The sequence below is a fragment of the Oncorhynchus clarkii genome, chromosome 14 (assembly GCF_045791955.1).
Source record: "Oncorhynchus clarkii lewisi isolate Uvic-CL-2024 chromosome 14, UVic_Ocla_1.0, whole genome shotgun sequence".
In the NCBI taxonomy this organism is placed as follows: Eukaryota; Metazoa; Chordata; class Actinopteri; order Salmoniformes; family Salmonidae; genus Oncorhynchus; species Oncorhynchus clarkii.
Window position 1 is genome coordinate 23,834,782 of NC_092160.1, and position 10,965 is coordinate 23,845,746.

Sequence of the window (10,965 nt, forward strand, 5' to 3'; positions counted from 1 at the left end):
GGTTGGCGAAATGTAACCACTTTCAATTTATTGACAGAGCTATTATTGCAATAACTTACCATCAATGTTATTAAAATAATAGTTTTAACCATATAGCATTAATATAAATCCAAAAATGGCTTTATCAACTTCTGAATGTCCCTTTAGGTCTAATCCTTTCCTTTTTTGCATATCTTATTTTAGAGACGAGGACCAGTGGATTGGAATCAACTCCAGTTTTAAACATTGATGAAGAAATAGGTATGTTTAAATTGTTTTACTTTCAAAATTGGGGTCATCTTGGTGTTACTGAATTATACTGCATTACATCTTTATTTTGACAGTGATGCAACATTTTTAAATGTGTTTCCAGAATTTCGGATTTGAGATCAAATGTTTGATATGAGGTTACAGTACAGAATGTCACCTTTTATTTCAGGGTATTTTTAGACTTTTCTGATTTACCGTTTCGAAATGAAGGCACTTTATATGTCTAGTTGCAAGTTTTATTAGTCGTATGTACAGGATACGGATGGTAACACGATCCAACAAAATGTTTACTTGCAGGTAGCTTCTCGACAAAGCAAATGAAAATGCTGGAGTGTAGAGACAAAATCAACATTTTAGGATCACTGTCCAAATACTTCTGTAGGGGAGTACAATAACAACATCCTGGTACTTCTGTAGGGGAGTGCAATAACAACATCCTGGTACTTCTGTAGGGGAGGGCAATAACAACATCCTGGTACTTCTGTAGGGGAGTGCAATAACAACATCCTGTTACTTCTGTAGGGGAGGGCAATAACAACATCCTGGTACTTGTGTAGGGGAGTGCAATAACAACATCCTGGCAGAGCTTTTTCTTCCACATTTCCTTTAATATGAAGCAATCTCCCATTCCACATTATGGAATTAGTCTTAGTGGAATTCATTCAAATCCACTATTGGAATGTTTACACAGTGTATTTCCTTTTGTAACCACTGTCTGTAATTGTGGAATCTGGAAAAATGTGCCTTTGAGGAGAGTTTACTCTGTAGTCAAAATACACTGAGTGTACAAAATATTCCTAATATTGAGTTGTACTCTCTTTTGCCCTCAGAACAGCCTCAATTCGTCAGGGCATGGCCTCTACAAGGTGTCGAAAGCGTTCCACAGGGATGCTGGCCCATGTTGACTCAAATGCTTCCCACAGTTGTGTCAATTTGGCTGGATGTCCTTTGGGTGGTGGACCATTCTTGATACACACGGGTAAATGTGGATCGTGAAAAACCCAGCAGTGTTGCAGTTCTTGACACAAACCGTTGAACCTGGCACCTACTACCATACCCCTTTCAAAGGCACTTAAATATTTTGTCTTGCCCAGTCACCCTCTGAATGGCACACATACACAATCCATGTCTCAATTGTCTCAACGCTTAAACATCCTTCTTAAACCTGTCTCCTCCCCTTTATCTACACTGGTGGATTTAGCAGGTGACATCAATAAGGGAACATAGCTTTCACCTGGTCAGTCTGTCAGGGAAAGATAATGTTTTGTACTCAGTGTGTTGTTGCTGTTTTAAGAACATTCAGAATTTCTATTCGATGATGGGATCAAGTTATATTGTTTGATATTCCAATTTAGACTTAACTCAACATTTTGGTCTGCCATGTAATTGAATTTACTGTAGAATCAAAGCTGATGTTTTTGGCTTGTCACACCATAGATTGGGCAGAGATATATTTGCTGTCACCTACTTACAGCCCTATGTGTGTTTTAACAGATGAATTATATCATAGTCTTAATTGAATCATTTTCCCATTTTTGTGTTTTCAAAAAAGCAATACTTCATAGAGAAATTAACATCCTCCTAGCTGACTTAGAAGACCCCGAGTGTTCAAATCCTGCTGTGCCTGGTGCATCACACAGTTGGAGTGTGAGGAAGGAACTCTCATAGGATAGGTGGAGGGAGTCCAGGCCTGAGATTGTAGATTCTCTGCTGGCTGCAGAGCATGCTTCTCAGAAGATCTGTCAGTCATGCAATGTGAAAAGGGCTATTCTGCGATGTAGAGACTGTCTGCCGAAACAGCTTTACTGCGAAGACTGCGATGTCTCTACACATGCAAAGTTCCCCCTGCACAACAGAGAGTTCATGATCGAGGGGTTCTACACGCCCCTTCCTCCAACTGAAATAGGACTGGCCTCGGGCCATCTGACTCAAAGGCAGACTCGTTATACACTATTCCAATAAAAACCTATCATTTTGGAGAGATGGTAATCCTCTCTCTTCAAGTCCAGGGTCGTTACACCACTCCCTCTGTTCAGAAATGCAATACACTTTACAAGGGCTTCTTTTTGACAGTCAATTTCCAACTTCTGATCTCCATTGTAGCGAACACAGGGGGTAGCTCAGTGCCCCAGCTAGATTTTAAAAATCTAACCACTGTCCCGTTAACACTTCCCCCCCGAAAACATTATTTCTACCTCTACTCTTCTACTTCCCTTGTCTAGGGTTATGGAAAAGGGGTATGTGGAGCATCCCAGTGGTCAGCAGCTAAAGAGTCGTCAAGGAAAACAAACAACAAACTTGATGAAGAGGGACTTGAAGTTGCCGTCTGCCTCCACGGAATACTTCTAAGGAGCCTCAACATGATGCGTGGAGAGATACTTGCGTACCCACTGTTCTTGCAGAAGGAATTGTCTGGCAGCAGGAACATACAATTCATGTGTACGGATGTGATCTGCAAATTTTGGCCCTACCTGACCAAAGTTGCCCTTCATTGTCCAGAGCTCGCCACTCTTCTAGACATGAAGCCACTTCTTTCTGTCATGCATGCAAAGGCACATCGTTTGAAATGCCAGGTAGGTTTTTCTTTATTAAACTGGTCAGAGAATTTCTAGCTTCAGTCCTTTACAAGGCTTCCCATTTAGATGTTTGTTATTCACATAATTGCAATATTAATATCAATTTTTTTTTTAATGTAAATTAAGATTAAGTGGGGAGGACGGAATCAGGAAGGAGCTGGCACAACTCTGGGGGAGGAAGTGGAACAAGGCAACAGCTTCTTGTCGAGGGCTGCAATCTGTTCCAAGCAAATGTCCAAAGGAGGTAAACATTTTGTTTAAGGTTGTTCTATTCAGTTATGTTAGTACTTATCTGGAATAAGGAGTTCTATTTGGCTTTTCTAGCAAGAACAGACATGCTAACCATCCAGGCCATGGGGTGGAACAGAAGGAAGAAGAAGAACCTGCACAGAGTATTGTCCAGAAGATACTTGAAGGTGTATTGTGTGGATCAATACATTTATTTCAGAAGTATTATATCTATGCATTTAATTTATTTTAAAACAATGAATTATTCTGTTTTGTTTTTGTCATAATATTCAGACAACAGCAAAAATCCAGGAGGAGACCCAGACTCGAAAAGTTTAGGAGTGATTTGGGTGTAGGCGATGAGACTCTGTACAACTGGACAACGGAAGTTCAGCAATGGGCTAATACAGGTAAATTAATTTAAAAAATAAATCATCCTAAATGTAGCTCTCCTGGACTGTCTCCTCGACGTAGTGGAGAGGCTTGCGTACTCCAATGACCCTGAGAGCTAACCCTTAGAGGGTGTTTTCCATCGGCAGGTGCAATCAAGCCGGACAGGTGGAAGGGTAGGAGGCAGACAAAACATTCCCTGGTTATCCAGGTTGGGGATCACTCACCGCCCACATAACCAGTCATTTGTTCCAGAAACCTTCACAGGCCCTATGTTCCTCCAGGAAGTGAGTGCAACTACGCACCGTTGGAGATACGTTGTTAATTTATAGATTTATTGTATTTCAGAGGAAACAAATGAGAACATGGATGGTCATCAGGTACTACATAGAACAATTGAAGTCCTGTTTCTTAGCATCAAACAAAGGAAACAGAACCTCTACTGTCAGACAGGTTTGTTATATTTCAAGAATATTGAATTACACACATTTCATTTCTTTCATTTCAAAGCCATGCAATTTAACAAATAATTCCATTCTCCTTTTGATGACAGAAGGATACAAGAAAAGACACCCTCTGTGCAGAAAGATATTGGAAGAAAAGGACAAATTGACAGCTGCCATAGACGAGTACAACACCCTTGTACCAGATTCAGCAATACCATCTGCAGATGAGATCCTTTCCGCAGACCTTCATGCATGGCCTTGGGAGCTGCATGGACAAAGTAAGTAGTATGTTTGTGTGTCACAATAACTATGTTTCTGTTTGCGATCTGTTTTTTCAGTTGCGCAAACACAGACAGCACTGTTACAAGTTACAAATCCACATTGCATTCTTATGAATTTACAGCTGACCTACTCACAAAAAAAATAGCCTTTGACCGGGTGATGCTCCTGAGACGGCTGAAGGAGGAAGAGTTAATTGTCCTTAAAGGAAGTCTAGCAGCACTGGGAAAGCCTAAAGAGTGAATCGGAGAATGTGCAAGACCTTGCTTCACATGTGGCACTTGACCTAAGCAGGCAAAGTAGGGGAACTTTCATTAATATGTACAATTGATGTTGGCACCCTGTAATTGCTATTGAATTTAAGGAATACTTCATTGTATTTACCCTACACATTACAATTGTTGGTGTTAGGCTGGCAATTGAATCAGTCAGAAGCTGGGAGCAGAGGTCTCTTCTCCATGCTTCAGAGGAGAGTCAGCAGCCTCAGAAGATACCAGGACTCTGTCAAGCTGATATACAGCAAAGCTATGGGCCAAGACACCTCCCTCGTAGAAAATAACTTCATAGATGACCTCCTGGAAGAGGACCTAGATGACATCTATGACAGCATCCACTACAGCTCTGATGACGAGGAATCTATCACAGACTGAAGGTGTTCGTTTGGGTGGGTGCAGTTTGCACTGGGTAAAAAGTGATTCCATTTGTTTTGCATGTGTGTTTTATCTGCCTTCGTAAACGCAAATATTAAACGCAAATATTTAATAACATAGTAAAATGAATCAGTACAAACATAAAAGACAAAAATACTCAACTTCTGACTACTTTAATACACATAAGTGAATTTATCACAATACATTTGGTCCCCCAAAATGGGGAGGTTGTGTACAAAATGTGCTGTAATTGCTAAACAGTTGTTACGAATCCCTTTTGGCCCAACAGTCTAGGGGGGATGGTAGTGAGACCCGTAACATAACTCATGTAAATTATAATAGTGACAAAGTAAAAGTGAACGAAATAACCACGACAACCGAAATAATACCGTCAAACTCAGGGTTTATTATAAACACACGGTAATGGGGGGGGGAGCAGGAAAAAGGGGCTGAGCTGGACCCAAGGAAAGAAACAATAAGTATTCAAAACACCCCTAAGCTAGACTAGCCTATTTCAACAACAGCTAACTAACTAACCAAAATACAGTGGGTGGTCCGCCCAGTTCTAACTAGTGTGTGTTAACAAAGTTTACCTACGGGTAGTGTATGCCCATGGGCGACTTGTCTCGGTTTCCCCTTTTCCCACCAGCAAACACCATAAGCAAAAACAATACTCACAGGAGATGACAAAGTGATTTGGAGGTGCTCAAACCAAAAGAAGAGGTTAATTATTACACAAAGAGCGAAATCTACATACATGGCATTTACAAAGAGATTGTGCTACTGAAATCTATCAAGAGCAGAGATCTACCAACATGTCATTACAAAGATTGAGCTCTCCTGAAATCTACCAAGAACAGCTATCTATCAACATGGCATTACAAAGATTGAGCTCTTGAACAAACAAATGATGGGGTTTTTAAACCATGGGGAAGGAACTGTGATAGGGTAGGAAACAGGAGGAGGTGTGTCTTCTGATTGATGGGTTGATTGTTGACTGATTGGGGAGTGATGATTTTCACCTGTGAGGGGAGAAGGAGAGAAAAGAAACACACACAGGATACACACAGACACAGGATACCTGTATCCGTAACAACAGTTCACCAGATATGGAAGAAAATACCCTCAAATTAAAACTGATAGTCTGCACTTCAGCATCATAGTAAGTGTATCATTTTAAATCCAAAGTGCTGGAGTACAGAACCAAACAACAACAAATGTGTCACAGTTGCAATACGTTTGTAGCTCACGTTATATGAAGAATATCTAAATGCACATTGTCATGAAACTGATTAAGATCAAATGGTTGGCATGCTGATGCTCCATGAATGCTTCAATGGTAAATCATGGTGAAGTTGGCCAACCATGTATGATTGACAGTGATACATGTGAGGGAGAGTGAGGAATACATTTGTGCATAAAGTAGGTTAAACTGGAGAAACGCGGTCCTCGGCCTTGATCCAGTCATCGTCCCATTTCTTGCCACTGTAAGACAAGAAAGAAAAGATAAGGAATGTCATGTTTTTAAGCAGAAATAGATCATAAATCATTCAATATGTAATTGTGAGCAAGTAAAGCGGCCATTGTTTCTCCCGGTGTTACTGAAAAACCTACACACCAGGTTGATATATTATCAAATATATATTTTAAACCATTTTCCACCATAATTTGCAAATAAATTCATTAAAAATCCTACAATGTGATTTTCTGGATTTTTCTTCCTCATTTTGTCTGTCATAGTTGAAGTGTACCTATGATGAAAACTACAGGCCTCTCATCTTTTTAAGTGGGAGAACTTGCACAATTGGTGGCTGACTAAATTCTTTTTTGCCCCACTGTATGTCTGTAATTTTTTTGTAATGACTTGGTGTTGCCTATCTTGGCCAGGGCACTCTTGAAAAATAGATTTTAATCTCAATGAGCTCTTCCTGGTTAAATAAAATAAATAAAACTCACTCTAAGGCGTGAGAACAGAATGCAGGATGTCCTGCAGGATGCCCATATATGGGCATACACACCTGACCCATAAAGTAAGGTCATAAATCACACGTCTGATGTGTGCCATCTACTGTATTCTCTCTAGGGTTGTACCTGGTAGGATCCTTGATAATTTGTGTGAGATTGAGGGCATCTAGCTTAGATTGTAGGACGGCCAGGGTGTTAAACATATCCCAGTTTAGGTCACCTAACAGTACAAATTCTGAAGATAAATGGGGGGCAATTAATTCACATATGGTGTCCAGGGCACAGCTGGGGGCTGAGGGGGGTCTATAACAACAGTGAGATACTTATTTCTGGAAAGGTGGATTTTTAAAAGTAGAAGCTCGAACTGTTTGGGCACAGACCTGGATAGCATGACAGAACTCTGCAGGCTATCTCTGCAGTAGATTGCAACTCCACCCCCTTTGGCAGTACTATCTTGGTGGAAAATGTAGTTGGGGATGGAAATTCAGAATTTTTGTTGTTGAACTTGATTGAGCTCTCAACCTGCTCCACTGCAGCCCCTTCGATGAGAATGGGGAGCGCTCGATCCTCCTTTTTCTGTAGTCCACAATCATCTACTTTGTCTTTGTCAGTTGAGGGAGAGGTTGTTGTCCTGGCACCACATGGCCAGGTCTCAGAGTGATGTTTTGCCTTATTCATCAACAAAATCCTAAATGTATGAAATACCTTCAAAACTGTCCCTATAGGCTCTTATGCTCTTTTGTATGTGGGCTAAACAACCATGCTTGATAATTCATATAGGCCTACTGAATGAAATAATAATAACAATAATAATAATAATAATGAAAACATAATGATGCATTAACCTAATATTCATATGGCCTGATAATGACAGTGCTTTAGTGAAGAGTAAGCCACCATAATTGTTATTTTACAAGAATGTGCTTTAAATTACGCTAAAATATTATTTAGTACATGGGAAACCAGATGAGGGGAACATATCTCGACAAAGTGGTACAAAAAAGTGAAGGACTGTGTAGTCCACATACTCAGGAAAGGAAAGTCACTGTTAGGAAAGTCGCATAATGAAAATAAATTCTACAGTTGCCAGCCAACTATGGTGCATTTCCATTGAAATATCTCGTGTCGATAAAAACAGAATGATGTGACGCGAAAAATGTATTGTTTTGGGGGGTAATAGCTGCCTTTTATCATAGAATAAAATTAATTAATCAATTAAATTGCAGGTGAACATATAGTTAGTTCTATGTTGTACCAAAGTGATAAACATGGTGATTGAAAATAAATTGAAACGTTAGCTCGGCGCTATTTTCGTGGTTGATTGACTGATGTGCTCTGTACCGCACTGATATCAGTACAGATTTCAACGCTCTTGATCGATTACAATTGTAATAACTTCTGAATACATTTTTGTTGTTGTCTATCTTTAGAAACTTTCTCCTATATCTGCAGTTTCCATTAGACGTTGTAATGAATTTTTTTGCAAAATTTTTTCCCCCTCCATTTTGCGACAATGGAAACATGTCTAATGTAGGCTATATTCACTGACGTAGGCTTACTGATTTCTATAATTCCATGTAAAATTAGGCTATGGAGTATTTTGATAACTGACTAATATGGGTGGTTAATAAAAGCCCGAAACATTTACAATACCTTCTTCAATGGATAAGCAGAGTGTAAATAATCAAACTAATCTTAGGAAAACGCTCCAGGATCATATGTTAAATGGTACCCTTTTTCCTTTAGTCTAGTAGCCTACCCCACAAAACGGATATGAAATAATATTCTCCATACACTCTCAAGTCTCGTTTATTCACCAGGTATTATTTTGGAAAGATATTGTAATTTCTGAAGTAAACGAAATAATCTAAACAAGCGCTACTCCACAAAAAATAGCCCCTTTTTTATAGTACTACTGATATTGATTATTTGATTTGATTGAATTTGCAGTGAGCGCAAAATCATTTGCCTGCCCCCAAACAAAAATCAAGGAGCCTAGCATTGGGAATTTTAGAGCAAAACTACTGATTATTTCTTAAATTGTAGTGGTAAAAAAACAGATTATTCATCATTGTTTGTGTATCATGCTTTTTATAGGTTTTATTATATATATATATAAATAACTCTGTATTGCACTGTGAAACTGATTGAGGTGTTAAAATCCTGTTTTAATCAATGATGCCTTTGTGTTTATGTTTGATAACATTTTATCTCTTTTATTGACTGATTCTTTTTCAATTTACTGTTTTAAGTGTGTTGCTATTTTAAATGCATTTCAATTTTTGTCTGTTAAAATAACATCAAATTGGTCAGAAATACAGTGTAGACATTGTTAATGTTGTAAATGACTATTGTAGCTGGAAACAACAGATTTTTTATCAGCAACCATCACTACTGTGTTCCAATGGCACATTGTGTTAGCTAATCCAAGTTTATAATTTTAAAAGAAAACCCTTTCGCAATTATGTTAGCACAGCTGAAAACTGTTTTGACTGGTGTTTTGCAGGTACTATTTAATGAAACTGCCAGGTGAGGACTTGTGAGGCATCCGCTTCTCAAACTAGACACTGAAATGTACTTGTCCTCTCGCTCATTTGTGCACCGGGGCCTCCCACTCCTGTTTCTATTCTGGTTAGAGCCGTCCGTGTTTGCGCTGTTCTGTGAAGGGAGTAGTACACAGCGTTGTTCGAGATCTTCAGTGTTTTGGCGATTTCTCGCATGGAATAGCCTTCATTTCTCAGAACAAGAAGAGTTTCAGAAGAAAGTTATTTGTTTCTGGCTATTTTGAGCCTGTAATCGAACCCACAAATGCTGATGCCCCAGATACTCAACTAGTCTAAAGAAGGCCAGTTGTATTGCTTCTTAAATCAGGACAACAGTTTTCAGCTGTGCTAACATAATTGCAAAATTTTTTCTAAACTACAGTCCCTGGTTCGAATCCAGGCTGAATCACATGCGGCCGTGATTGGGAGTACCATAGGGAGGCGCACAATTGGCCCAGCGTCGTGGGTATGTCGTCATTGTAAATAAGAATTCATTCTTAACCGACATGCCAAGTTAAATAAAATTAAAATGAATAAAACACTATGTACCAGAAACCATGACAGAGTAGCAAATGTCTCTCTGTTCACTGAATGTTGTAGCAGTTTCATACCAACCACTGTCTGTAATGATGCATGTTTATGTCATTAAGAATGACTATATACAGTCAGCTCCAAAAGTATTGGGAGAGTGAAAGTTGTTTTGTTTTGGCTCTGTACTCCATCACTTTGAATTTTAAATAAAACAATGACTGAGGTTAAAGTACAGACTATCAGCTTTACATTTAGGGTATTTTCATCCATATCCTGAATAATGGAGTTAGAAAGTTAGACCCACAAATACCATACCCCCAACACATGCTAACCTCTCACTTACAATAACAGGAGACTTTAGCATTTTTTTGAGGGGGTAGGATATTTGTGCATCTCACTTTCATACTGATCATTATTCATGATTTATTCAGGAATATCCATAATCATGGTAGCATCCACATTAATGTAGAAGTGTTTAGAAACATATCCTATTCTTATTTACAATAAAAGAGACTCCAAAATGACAATATTATTTACCCTTTCTATTGGGCACAAAGTCATTTAAAACACAACCAAAACAAACATTTGGCTTGACGTAGCCATTGTGTGCTAGGAATATGGGACCAAATACTTAACTTTTTACTATTTTAATACACAAAGTTAATGTGTCCCAATACTTTTGGTCCCTTAAAATGAGGGGAATATGTAAAGTGCTGTAACTTATAAACAGTTCACCCGATATGCATGAAAATACTCTCATATTAAAATGGACAGCCTGCACTTTACCTTCAGTCATTGTATCATTTCAAATCCAAAGTTCTAGAGTACCGAGCCAAAACAACCCAAAAAATGTGTCACCCTCACAATACTTTTGAGCCAACTGTAAATTATTATTCTCAGAACAATGAGCCTTTTAGCCATGCTCTACCACCATGCTATTGGCCATATCTCATGGCTCTTTCAGCCTGTCACTATCAGCATTTGCATTTTCACATGTACCCCAAAAGCTCTGTATTAAAACTTTTACCAAATCCTGGAACTTAAGTCTCCTCTTTCACCTTCTCAAAGTCAACGTGCTACTGCAAAATTACCGCTTACAATGAGAATA